The sequence below is a fragment of the Chelon labrosus genome, assembly GCF_963514085.1.
Source record: "Chelon labrosus genome assembly, chromosome: 2".
Classification (NCBI taxonomy): Eukaryota; Metazoa; Chordata; class Actinopteri; order Mugiliformes; family Mugilidae; genus Chelon; species Chelon labrosus.
In genome coordinates, this window is record NC_140338.1 from 3469179 (window position 1) to 3482742 (window position 13564).

The 13564-nt window shown below is 44.2% G+C and overlaps 1 pseudogene across 1 annotated transcript; it reads right to left on the reverse strand.

Annotated features, from left to right (window-relative positions):
* Nucleotides 1-1204: 1204 nt before the first annotated feature.
* Nucleotides 1205-13082, reverse strand: LOC311506454 (annotated as a pseudogene). Its single transcript has 3 exons — nt 11467-13082; nt 3214-3340; nt 1205-2850 (listed from the first exon to the last, which is right to left on the reverse strand). The product of its transcript is annotated as an uncharacterized misc_RNA (transcript).
* Between the last annotated feature and the right edge of the window lie 482 nt (nt 13083-13564).

Sequence of the window (13564 nt, forward strand, 5' to 3'; positions counted from 1 at the left end):
AACTAGCATGTTTGCTCCTTACCCACAGCCATCCGCTTGCTCACTCTGCTCTCCAGGACATGTTGCATACCACAGTCCTCTGACTTTTGCCATGTATGCCCAGTTCGTTCAGAAGAGCAATGGCCGATTTTGCCAAAAATCCACAGTTGCCCACCGCCAGTGGCCGCACATGGGCCGTCCATGTAACACAATTTTATCTGCTTTGGGATGTCCAGGAGGTGGAGACACAGACCGGGGTAAACAGATAGATCAGATGGTGAGCCAGAAGGCAAAGAAAATGACCAAGATATTTTAAATTGGCCCAGGGACAGCGCATGGGGCCCAGATAGTTCAGGAGGTTGTCTCAGAGGGAAAGCAGACTGGAGAGGTCATATTTGAAGACCATCAGGAGGCTGGTCAGGAGGCTGACAGCAGTGAGGATACAGAACAGAGAGATTCAAAATGTTGAAGCTGATTTATATAAGTAGAGAAAGCAACTTTTCAGCATCTTAAGTATAGCCACATGAAGGAACAATACACTCTGACATGCATAAGGACACTTGTAGAACTATATGTGAACGCTATACTTCAATGTACAAGTATTTAGATGATATCACAGCATATTGTATTATGTGTACATATTATATTTTTTATCAAATAGTGAGACTTAGACTTATTTTGTACCTGTTTTTAAAAACAGTTGTGAACAAAATATTTCTTATGACAAACTGGTGAATGAAACCATGTTAAAGGTGGTGACATCAGAAAGAAACACAGTTGACACAAACCAGTACATATCTCTTAGCCTTTAATTGTAGCTCATTTTACAATCATCATAAATTACACACATGTGTTTTTCATGATGGATCCATCACTGGGTGTTACAGGGTGAAGAGATTCATGAATCAACAGTGAAAAAACATTAAAACAAGTAAAAGGTAAAAGTCCAACAACCATTAAATCTATACGGATAAATTGAAGAATGAAGGAATGAACACATTAATTAAAGAAAACAAGTTGATATGAACATTTTTACCAGAATTCACAATAAAATCTTTTTATTCCTCAATAATCAGTTTGTACCGTATCTCTCTAATCCATTGATATCTTTGTGTTCACAGCTGTACCAGTATTGTAGTATTAAAGCATATATGTACAGAGTGTGAATAAAGTGTGAAGATCAATAAGTTCATTCATTGATCTCAAAGCCTCATCATTAAATGGATCAGACAGTTTGATTGACAGGACAGATGATCAGAGGTGCAGAGTTTTTACCACCATCATTCACACAGGGACTGAAGTATGGGTAAAGTTTGTCAGTGAAGCAGCAGCCAGTAAAGGAATAGATAAGAGCTGCAGTATCTACATCATGAAAGGAGACCAGACCCTCCTCATAATCCACAAACACCCCCACCTTCTCAGGACGAGAACGAAGAGAGAGACTGACCGAATGATCAGCACAGGCCTTGTATTCATTTCCATTTCTCAAACATACAGTCCAGAAACCATTCTGAGGACTCAGTGGGATTATTCCCTTCCTGTTGATTGACTCTCTGGCCACTCCTAGATTCCATTCAGTCTTTCCTTTAACCTGAACCTGAAAGTAAAATCTACCTGAAGAGAAACTCTTCTTTCCTAAAACATTAACACATTTAGAAAATCTCTCTGGGTTGTCTGGAAGCTTCTTCCTCACATCACTATCATGAACTTGTTTTCCATCAACAGACAGGATGAGTTCAGGATGTGCTGTATCAGGATCAAGAGTCACATCCACTGCATACTGCTGGAGCCTCTTCAGCTCAGCCTCAAGCAGCTTCTTCATGTCTTTACTGAGTGTCTCCTCCAGCTGAATCACAGCTCTCACCACAGTCCCCTCATATGATAGTGGACGGACGCTGACCTCTGTCCAGTCCTTGGTGGGTGGAGCATCTTTCAGGGAGGAGAAGCTTTGGAGGAGGTGGAGGTGGTCTTTAGAGCGTGAGAGCTGCTTTATCTCAGAGCTCCTCTTCATCAGCTCAAAGACTTCCTGTTCCAGATCTTTGATGAAACCTTCAGCCTGTTTCTCTGTTGTTTTCTGTTTGTCTTCGATCTCCTTTATGAGCTGGTTCAGGCCTCTCTCAACAGACTCCTTCAGAGCAGTGAAGACCTGAACACCTTCTGCTTTCTCTCTGTCTGCAGCATCTTTACTCATGTTCACTGACTCTTTCATCTCCTCAATCTTCAGTCGTCTCTTCTGGATCATCTGCTGAATTTCATCCTCCGTCTTCCCCAGCTCTGCCTTCTTTCCTTCATATCCTTCTTTCAGAGGAACAACCTCATGTGTCCTGTGGTCTAAAACAGAGCAGAGCATGCAGACACATGTCTGGTCGGTCTTACAGAACAGCTCCAGAGGTTTATCGTGCTTCCTACACATCCTGTCTTCCAGGTTGTCCACAGGGTGGATCAGCTGATGTCTTTTCAGGCGTGACACTGTCAGATGAGGCTCCAGGTGAGAGTCACAGTAGGAGAGCAGACACACCAAGCAGGACTTCAGGGCCTTCAGTTTGGTTCCAGTGCAGACGTCACAGGGAACTTCTCCTGGTTTGGCAGCTTGTTGCTCTGAGCTGCTGCTGCTTGCTTTCTGTTGAGCTTCATGTCTGAACTGAGCAACCATCTCATTGATGAAAGTGTTGATCTTCAGCTGAGGTCGAGTGTAAAAAATCTCTTTACACAGTGGACACTTGCACAGGTCATTATGATCCCAGTGTTGAGTGATGCAGTGTTTGCAGAAGTTGTGTCCACATGGTATAGTGACTGGATCAGTGAACACATCCAGACAGATGGAGCACAGAAACTGATCTTCAGATCTCCGACATCTAGCAGCAGACATGTCTACACACAAGAGAGAAAGAGAGAAAAAACACAGCTTAAGTAGAGATTTATTTATTATTGATGAGTTATTGAACTTCTAAAGAAACATGCTGTTTCTTCTATAGTCACTGTTGCACCTCTCACTCCACCACCACCATCACTTTGGCTCAGGCGAGCAGACAACTAAGGAGGCTCCATCCAAGAAAGTTTCTCTGCTATTACTCAGGGCCTGTGCTTTTGAGCTGGTGGAGCCCTTTTAGCATGCATTTAGCCTCCGCCTACACCTTAGGAGGGTCCCCTGCAGTGGAAGACATCCTGCATCATCCCTGTCCCTAAGAAGTCACACCTGAGGGAGTTGAATGACTACAGACCAGTCGCTCTGACATCCAACATCATGAAGACCATGGAGAGACTGCTGCTCCATCACATCAGGCCCCAGGTCCGTCACGCTGTAGACCCACTGCAGTTTGCGTACCAGGAGAAGGTGGAGGTGGAAGACGCCATCCTCTACCTGCTCCATCACGCTCTGTCACACTTGAATATGGTGAATACTACTGTGAGGATCATGATGTTTGTTGACTTTTCCAGTGCATTCAACACCATCCAGCCCCTGTTACTAAGGAACAAGCTCACAGAGAAGGTGGGAGTGGACTCACAACTCACTTCCTGGATAGTGGACTATCTCACTGGGAGACCTCAGTGTGTCAAGTTGGGGAACTGCACGTCCAGGACTATCGTCAGCAGCACTGGAGCACCACAGGGGTCTGTGCTCTCCCCTGTCCTATTCACCCTGTACACCTCGGACTTCAACTACAACACAGAGTCATGTCACCTGTAGAAGTTCTCAGACGGCACAGCAATTGTGGGGTGTATCAGGGATGGACAAGAGCAGGAGTACAAGAATCTGGTGAACAACTTCATCACATGGTTCGGAGAAAACCATCTTCTGATCAATACAGCTAAAACCAAAGAGATGGTAGTGGATTTCTGGAGGTCCATTCCCCACCTGCAGCCTGTAACCATCAACTGGGTCTCCATCTGGGCCAGAAACTGGACTGGTCAGCTAACATAGACTCAGTATACAAAAAAGGTCAGAGCTGTCTCTATTTCCTCAGGTGGACATGGACATGTTCTACGAGACTATTGTTGCCAGTGTCCTCTTCTACGCTGTGGTGTCCTGGGGAGACAGCAATAAGAAGAAGGACACCTCATGGCTGGACAAGCTGATACAGAAGGAGGACTTTGTGGTAGGGACAGAGCTGGAGTCCCTGACATCAGTGGTAGATGAAAGGACCTTGAACAAACTCTGGTCCATCATGAACAATGTCCACCACCCTCTACAGGACACCATAGTCAGACAGAGAAGCTTGTTCAGTGACAGGATGCTGTCTCTGTCCTGCTCCATGGACAGGTTGAGGAGGTTGTCTGTCCCTCAGGACATAAGAGTCTACAACACCTCCCTGTGAGGAACCAACTGGACTGTGGTTATTTATTTAGTTATATTATTATTCCATATCTGTTTGTATGTGATGAAGCTACTGGATACTGAATTTCCCTCTGGATGAATAAACGATCTATCTATTTATCTAGCTACAGTTTAATTTAATTTCACTTGATTTAATCTGAGAGAGTCAGTATGAAGTGGAAAGAATGGAACTTCCTGTTGGACTGAAGCTCTAAGTTTTGATGCTGGTTGTTGAAACACAATAAATATTATCAGCTGTACTCACCAGTGTTTGAGTCAGATTTTGAGAAAGAACAGATGAACTCAGTTGAATTTTCTTCAGACAGAAACACAGAGATTCGTCTGGACTGCAGCTCTGCCATTGCTCTGACAAACTTTGACTTTCATTTCAGGAAAGTGACGTTGAATCTGGTCTTTCCAGTTTTACTCCTCCTCTGACTGCAGCTCTGTTTGTCACAGATTGTTTCCTGCTTCATATTCAGATGTGATCAGTTTAAAATGTATTGAGATTATTACTTATTTTATTTCCTCATATGACTTTATTGCAGCTCATAAAAAGACTGTAAATGTGTTTGTTTTTCAATCCTTATCAGCTCCTACAGAGTTCAAACTCTTCTGATAGTTGTTGTTTTTTCTGACCTCTGCTGGTCACAGAGAAGAACTACACCAGACTTCACTTCAGTTTGATTAACAGTAAAAGTATTTCTGAACATATTGACTCTGTTGTAATCATTAAAGGTGCCATGTGTAAGAATTGAGGTAAAAATATCCAAGTGCCAGCCAAACTACTGATTCTCACGGGACCTATAATGATCTTTTATGTATATCAAGTTTGATTTTCATTAGCAATACCTCTTCTAGCAATTAAGTAAGTTATCATTAGTCACCAAAAACATTCGGTCTCATTACACCTTGCAATGTTTTCTGTTAAGTTTTGTGCGTCCCTTTGGGGTTCATTATCATCGAAGACATTTCAAGCTACTTAGCTAATGTTACATTTTAGCATCAGCTTGGTAGATAGCCCAACAGGTGAAAACCGGATCGGATCTGTGGGTAGAGCTAACTATCAAACGCTAACTGCTACGGTTAGCCATCGCTAACTTTAGCACGCTTACCGAACAACCTTCGAAACATTTTTATGTTATAACTTCCTGAAAAACTACACAAACATATCACTTCTAGCGAAACACTAACAGCATCTTACTTACCAATCCAAAAGAAATGTTGCAAGTTCGGAGTCGAACCTCATTTCTTTCATGTCCATCAGTTGTCTCCAGCGATGGAAAGCAGTGCCAATATTCACTCGGGTTCTGTTCCTTTTTTTATCCGATTTTATTTGTGCTTCCGAGCGCGTTTTTTTCCCTGCAGCGGGTGGATGTGGTGGTGGTAAGTGTCTCTTGCCAAGGACTTCAGCCATTCTTCCGCTCTCTTCCCTGAACTGAAATGAAGTCCTAGTAGTTGGCTGTACTTTCCACACGATTGACATCAGGTTCAAGTACGCCCACAAGCCGTGCGAGTTATTCGTGTGTTGCAGTTTGGCTGGCGGTTATGTTGCCCGCGTACCGCCTCCCATGGCCGAAACTGGTATTACGACACCTGTTGGGCTGTAGCTAGTAATTTAGCATGCTAATTCAGGTTGATATCTCTGCAGCACTATACCTTGTCATTTTTTTAATGGCATCATCGCCCTTATTTCTTCTCATTCTTTTGATGCGTGTAGCTATTTTTTTTGGATGTTTTTACCTCAATTCTTACACATGGCACCTTTAATACACAGGATTAGATGTTACAATCCTTTGTAACAAAATCCAAGGCAAAACACAGAGGCCCTGTTCAACTGAGACACCCTAACAAACCTATAGTCATGTGAAATGAAGCTTAACCTGCAATCTAAATGAACTAAGTAAATGCTGCTGGCTTGTATGGCCCGCTCAGCAGCAGACGCTAACTCAAACCTTGGGAAATATAAGCTAACCAAATACTGCTGGCTTGCTTAACCTAAAATCTAAATAAACTAAGTAAATGCAGCTGACTTGTAGGCCCACAGAGCAGCAGAGGATAGTTCGAACCTTGTGAAATATGAGCTAACCTAACACTGCTGGCTTGTATGGCCCACTCAGCAGCTAAACATAGCTACCAAGCAACATAAAGACATTAGGGACCTGGCCTAAACAACAGTAGTATGCAGCACGTCATTGGGGTTTTCAAGTGGGCACCTCTCTTCACCGATGTTTCGTTAAGTTAGGCCCACGACACCTCGAGAAGGCTTAACAGTGAATTCCAGCGCCCTGGAGTCACCCCCCTCCACGCTGCCACTGCACAACCCTGTTTTCCTCACCATTTCTCACCATTAATATTAGACAACAGACAACAGCAGACTGAACCACGGACTGAACCATGCAACAAACAAACAATCACGTTTCGCCCCATTAATGCGGGCTGAAACACGAACCAAACAAACAAATCAACCATGGTTCGCCCCGATAATGCGGACTGAACCACGAACCAATCGACCACATCTATAATGATTTGTAAACATCTATAATAATTTGTAAACACACTAAAGTCACGCAGCCACCCTTACCTTTAGCTAGCTCCCCAGCTAGCATGCTTCCTACGTGTCCAGAGCCACTCACTCGCTCTCTCTGCTGCCCGAGACATGTTAGATACCGCAGTCCTCTGGCTTCTTCCACGTATGCCCAGCTCACTCAGAAGGGCAATTGCCGATTTTGCTACAAATCCACGGCAGCCCACTTCTACCGGGCGGAGAAAAGCCCTCCAGCTGTTCTGCTCCTCATCTGCTGCTAACTCTGCATACTTAGCTCTCTTGCACTCGTTAGCCTCCTCAACGCTATCTTCCCACGGGACAGTCAGCTCTATAAAATAGACTACTTTCTCTGGCTCAGACCACAACAGCAGATCTGGCCGTAGACGGGTGCAAGCTATCTCGGTTGGAATAACCAGCTGTCCATTTAAATCCGCCCTCATCTCCCAGGCTCCTCCTACTCTTAGCTGTCCCATGTTATGCCTGATGCCTGCTAGTCTAGCCTTTTCTCCCTCCCGTACAAACTTAATATGTTTATTCCCTCTGTTAACAGCCATGGAATTTACATTCACTCGTTTTTCCTCAGTTGCAGCTGCGAAACATTTCAGTACCTGGTTGTGACCCCAGGTATAACGTCCTTGGGAAAGACTAACCTTACAACCTGTCAGAATATGGCTAAGCGTGCATACACAAGTGCACAGTGGGCAGGCAGCATCCTCACCTACCCACTGGTTTAGATTCTGGGGAGTTGGCAGCACATCATAAGTAGCCCCTAACGTAAATCTAATCCTGCTAGCCTCCATGCTCCAAAGCTCTCTCCACTTCAACTTCCTTTTCTCCACACTCTCTCAGTTCAACCATTGACCCTGCTTAGCCTGCGACACTGCCTTAGTGCATCTTACCGCTTCCTCTTGTTTCTGTACCTCTTCCACTACCATCTTTCTCGTTTCTACTGCTGATGCCTTGCTCCACAGAGGTTTCCCTGCACACAGCTCTAAGCCTGCACGCCTTTGCTGTACATTGCCTATGATATCCCTATGCCTAAGAGCTGCCTGTGCTTGCTGTACTGCCTCTTTTGGGTTCCACTTCCTCCCTGTCTTAATAGTAGGCGCTACACTCCTAACCACTGGATCCTTTGACTGAGTGAGTCATTTCCAGTCTAACTTTAGAACACTTAAACTCCTCTGTTAGGCTGGTAACTGGGAGCTCCAATATGCCTTTCCCATACAAGGCTGTGCCGCTTAAGCAGCGTGGGACACCAAGCCATTTTCTGATGGATGAATTAATCATCCTTTCTAACTTTTCTACCTTTGACAGGGCAACCTTACAAACTGTTAGCGGCCACATTAGCCGGGGCAGTAAACCAAATTGCAAGCACCATAATTTTAACTTCCCTGGTAGCCCTGACCGCTCTATGCTTGAAATGCCTTGAATCATTTCCTGCCTCAACCCTTTAAACTGCGCCTTATCACTAAGACTTGCATCATACCATCTTCCCAAACTCTTCACTGGCTTCTCCAGCACTGTGGGAACCACTTCATCATTTATAACAAACTTCTTATCTACCACCTTTCCTTTAACAATGGAAATACTGCTAGATTTAATTGGCTTCACTTTCATCCTAGCCCACTGCAGGTTGCTGTTTAGCTTATCCAGCAATCTTCTGGTACAAGGAGCGGGTGACGTTGTAGTCGTCATGTCGTCCATGTAGGCCCTAATTGTAAACTCACATTCAGTTTGGATCATTGCTTCCATCTAGTGACTGAACTGTAGGAAGATCAAATCTGTACTTCAGACCAGGTCACGTTATTCTGTGATACAACTACTGTGAGACTGCAGCCAGGGAGACATTTATTTTATTTGATAACTTATTAGCAGAGAGTCAAAATGTTGAGAACTCCATAGAGAACTGTTTCATTCCAAGCGTCTTTGCCACCAGAAAAACGTTTCCGTATTTCTTTGCTAATTTCCATTTCCTTTTAGCTCCCAGCTATTCTAATCGGTAGCTTCTATCCCTTCTCAGCCATCTCAATCACGGTGTCCGCAACGTTCCCCAACGTCAGTCTTTCTTTTCACACCTGCCGTCACTGGCCTCTGCCGCTTCTTCCCTCCTCGACTCCTTCACCCTCGATTCAACCTGCAATCGCCCCATCTCTCGATCTCACCACACTCACTTTAGGGGTGTGCCATCCAAGGCATCTCATGATTCGATTACGTCTCACAGTGCTATGGTTCTATTATTCAACAACCATTGCGATTATCACGATCATTGCGATTTTCGATGCATCTTTTTCCCCATTCACGATTTCTATAGAGTTCTTTGGCATCACTGTGAAGTATATTTAATTCCAAGCATCTTGCCACCAGAAAAAACTTTTCTGTATTTCTTCACTAATTTCCATTTCCTTCTAGCTCCCAGCTGTTCTAATCGGCAGCTTCTCTCCCTCCCCAGCCATCTTGATCTCGCCATCCACATCGTTCCCCACCTCCGACAATTCTTTTCGCACCTCCCGTCACTGGCCTCTGCTGAACCTTCTCTCCTCGATTCCTTCACCCTCGAAGCAGCCTGTAAAATGGAACTTAAAATGTGGCATTATTTCCTATTTTCCGGAACAGTATTTCTTTTTCTTTTATGACAACTTCATCTCCCAGCCCAATGACATCCAGCTTTGCTCAGATGCAGTGCCCTCTGTCAGATTTGGAGGATACTACACGAGTCTATGGTTTGCTTCTCAGTGGCCACCAGAAATGTCCTCACTGTCCCATTCCTCTGCCCCGTACGAGTTATATCCCATCCTCATCGCATCCCTTCTTTGGGGGCTTGAGTGGTTAAAGGTTATTCCCATTCACTCTGACAACATAGCCACCACCAACATCATAAATAAAGGCCGTTCCAAATCCCTCGAAACAATACAATTCATGCACAGACTCACTCTAATCTCAGCCCAACACCAATTCATCATACGTGCAAGCCATGTTACAGGTCACATGAACACGATAGCCGATTCTGTCTCATTTTTCTTTCCAGAAATTCAGATCCAGACTCGGATCCTCATCCACCTTCTGTCCCACCGTTTTCAGCCACCACCTTCAATTAAGACCTCAGCTCCACCACCTTGCATCAGCGTCGCAAAAATCCATCTTAAACAACCTTTCACCCGCCACGTTGTCTTCATACTACACCGGTTAGAACTGCTTTAAAGCTTTCATGCATCCCTTCATCTGCCTTTCCTTGCATTAGACGTTGCCTCATTTACTAGCTTTATAACGTACACCCATTCTATTCAAGAAATCAAAAACATCTACCATCCAAGTCTACATCAGCGGCATCAGTTTCTTCATTGAACTGATCACCGGAGTTCCTTGCCCTACCATTTCCAATTCGCATGTCAGCATGTTAATCAAAGGTGTACGCAAGGAAGAAGAGGTTACTTGTCCCCTCCTATCGATTCTACTCTTGAAGCCATGTTTCTCCTAGCTTTCTCGGGTTCCTGCGATGTTCTGAATTTACAGCTACCTCATCCTCGTACGATCCATCCTGCCACGCCAGTCTTTCAGACATTTCCTTGTACCCACCTGACACTACAGTGTTCAACCTCAAAAGAAGCAAGACCGACCAGTTGGGATTTTCACATCCTATCTGCCTCTTCCATCTTAACTCCTTCCTAAGCCCGTTCAAACCCATGCAAAAATATGGGAATGCCCAACGAGCCCTCCATGCATGCCCTCTTGATGCATTTTTCACCGCCGAAGTAGCTACACGATTCTGGTTTCACCATCATTTTCGCCAGGTTTTGGCCAGATAAGGGATTCCACGTGATTGCTACCCCGGCCACTCATTCCGCATCGGAGCTGCATCCACCGCTTCTTCTCAAGGTATGCCCGAACACCTCATCAAGGCAGATAGACATCACAAGCCTACCATAGCTACATCTGTAACCACCACAATGACATCAGAAAAGCCCATCTCCGACTCACCTCAGCAAATTGTTTTGGGGGTCAAGGAGCCCACGCCTCCAGAGATATGTCCCCACCCTGAATCTCTCTCCCTGGGTTCCTACCTCCAGTCTTCCAAGGATCATCATCAGTTGCTACTCAAATCTCTTTTCCTTTGACTCGACCCCACGACCCTTCTGTTAGATCTCCTATCTTTCTCTTTTCTGTAACCTGGTCAAATAAACTTCTTTGAATATCAAGAGGCGTGTTCTTGTTAGTGAATTGGCCTTCAATTGTAGCTCATTTTACAATCATCACAAATTACACACATGTGTTTTTCATGATGGATCCATCACTGAAGAGATTCATGAATCAACAGTGAAAAAAACATTAAAACAAGTAAAAGGTAAAAGTCCAACAACCATTAAATCTATATTGATGAATTGAAGAATGAACACATTAATGAAAGAAAACAAGTTGATATTAACATTTTTACCAAAATTCACAACAAAATCTTTTTATTCCAGAATAATCAGTTTGTACCGTGTCACTCTAATCCATGGATATCTTTGTGTTCACAGCTGTACCAGTATTGCAGTATTAAAACATATATGTACTGAGTGTGAATAAAGTGTGAAGATCAATAAGTTCATTCATTAATCTCAGAGCTTCATCATTAAATGGATCAGACAGTTTGATTGACAGGACAGATGATCAGAGGTGATGCGTTTTTACCACCATCATTCACACAGGGACTGAAGTATGGGTAAAGTTTGTCAGTGAAGGAGCAGCCAGTAAAGGAGTAGATAAGAGCTGCAGTATCTACATCATGAAAGGAGACCAGACCCTCCTCATAATCCACAAACACCCCCACCTTCTCAGGACGAGAACGAAGAGAGAGACTGACTGCAGGATCATCAAGAGCCTTGTATTCATTTCCATTTCTCAACGATACAGTCCAGAAACCATTCCCTTCCTGTTGATTGACTCTCTTGCCACTCCTAGATCCCATTTAGTCTTTCCTTTAACCTGAACCTGAAAGTAAAATCTACCTGAAGAGAAACTCTTCTTTCCTAAAACACATGGACATTTAGAAAGTCTCTCTGGGTTGTCTGGAAGATTCTTTTTCACTCCACCATCATGAACTTGTTTTCCATCATCAGACAGGATGAGTTTAAGATGTGCTGTATCAGGATCAAGAGTCACATCCACTGCATACTGCTGGAGACTCTTCAGCTCAGCCTCAAGCAGCTTCTTCATGTCTTTACTGAGTGTCTCCTCCAGCTGAGTCACAGCTCTCACCACAGTCCCCTCATATGATGGTGGACGGACGCTGACCTCTGTCCAGTCCTTGGTGGGTGGAGCAGCTTTCAGGGAGGAAAAGCTTTGGAGGAGGTGGAGGTGGTCTTCAGAGCGTGATAGCTGCTTTATGTCAGAGCTCCTCTTCATCAGCTCAGAGACTTCCTGTTCCAGATCTTTGATGAAATCTTCAGCCTGTTTCTCTGTTGTTTTCTGTTTGTCTTCGATCTCCTTTATGAGCTGGTTCAGGCCTCTCTCAACAGACTCCTTCAGAGCAGTGAAGACCTGAACACCTTCTGCTTTCTCACGGTCTGCAGCATCTTTACTCATCTTCACTGACTCTTTCATCTCCTCAATCTTCAGTCGTCTCTTCTGGATCATCTGTTGAATTTCATCCTCTGTCTTCCCCAGCTCTGCCTTCTTTACTTCATATTCTTCTTTCAGAGGAACAACCTCATGTGTCTTGTGGTCTAAAACAGAGCAGAGCATGCAGACACATGTCTGGTCGGTCTTACAGAACAACTCCAGAGGTTTATCGTGCTTCCTACACATCCTGTCTTCCAGGTTGTCCACAGGGTGGATCAGCTGATGTCTTTTCAGGCGTGACACTGTCAGATGAGGCTCCAGGTGAGAGTCACAGTAGGAGAGCAGACACACCAGGCAGGACTTCAGGGCCTTCAGTTTGGTTCCAGTGCAGACGTCACAGGGAACTTCTCCTGGTTTGGCAGCTTGTTGCTCTGAGCTACTGCTGCTTGCTTTCTGTTGAGATTCATGTCTGAACTGAGCAACCATCTCATTGATGAAAGTGTTGATGTCTAGTTCAGGTCTTGTCTCAAACACCTTATTACACATTGGACACGTGCACAGGTCATTATGATCCCAGTGTTGAGTGATGCAGTGTTTGCAGAAGTTGTGTCCACATGGTATAGTGACTGGATCAGTGAACACATCCAGACAGATGGAGCACAGAAACTGATCTTCAGATCTCAGACATCTGGCAGCAGACATGTCTACACAATAGTCAGGGGGCCAATTCTGAAAAGGGCTTCCGTTAAGACTTTTGCGGACATGTTTTGGTACAAGCTGTCACCCTATTTTTTTGGTTAGAAGACACCCATAGGTAAGATATTAGGGTGGTTGTCAAGATTTTTTATTTTTTTTTGTGACTTGTACAAGCAATTTTAGGCCAATTTTTTGGTTTCCTGCTCAACACGACATGCCCACAATAAATGTTGAATATCTCCACAACCACAAGGCCCATATACATAAAAATGGTATCAAATGAAAGCTAACACTCATGGGATGTCTGCTGAAGTGTCAGAATGAACATTTATTGTACAGTGTAAGAGGCAACAGAACTAGAACATGAAAAAAACAATCTCCGCCTAAAGAGAACCAGTTTTCAAATAGAATATCAGCTTGGAAACATAACACTTTGGTTGTGGCATCGGCAGCATGTAGCAATATGCGGGTATCTGCTTCTTCATGTG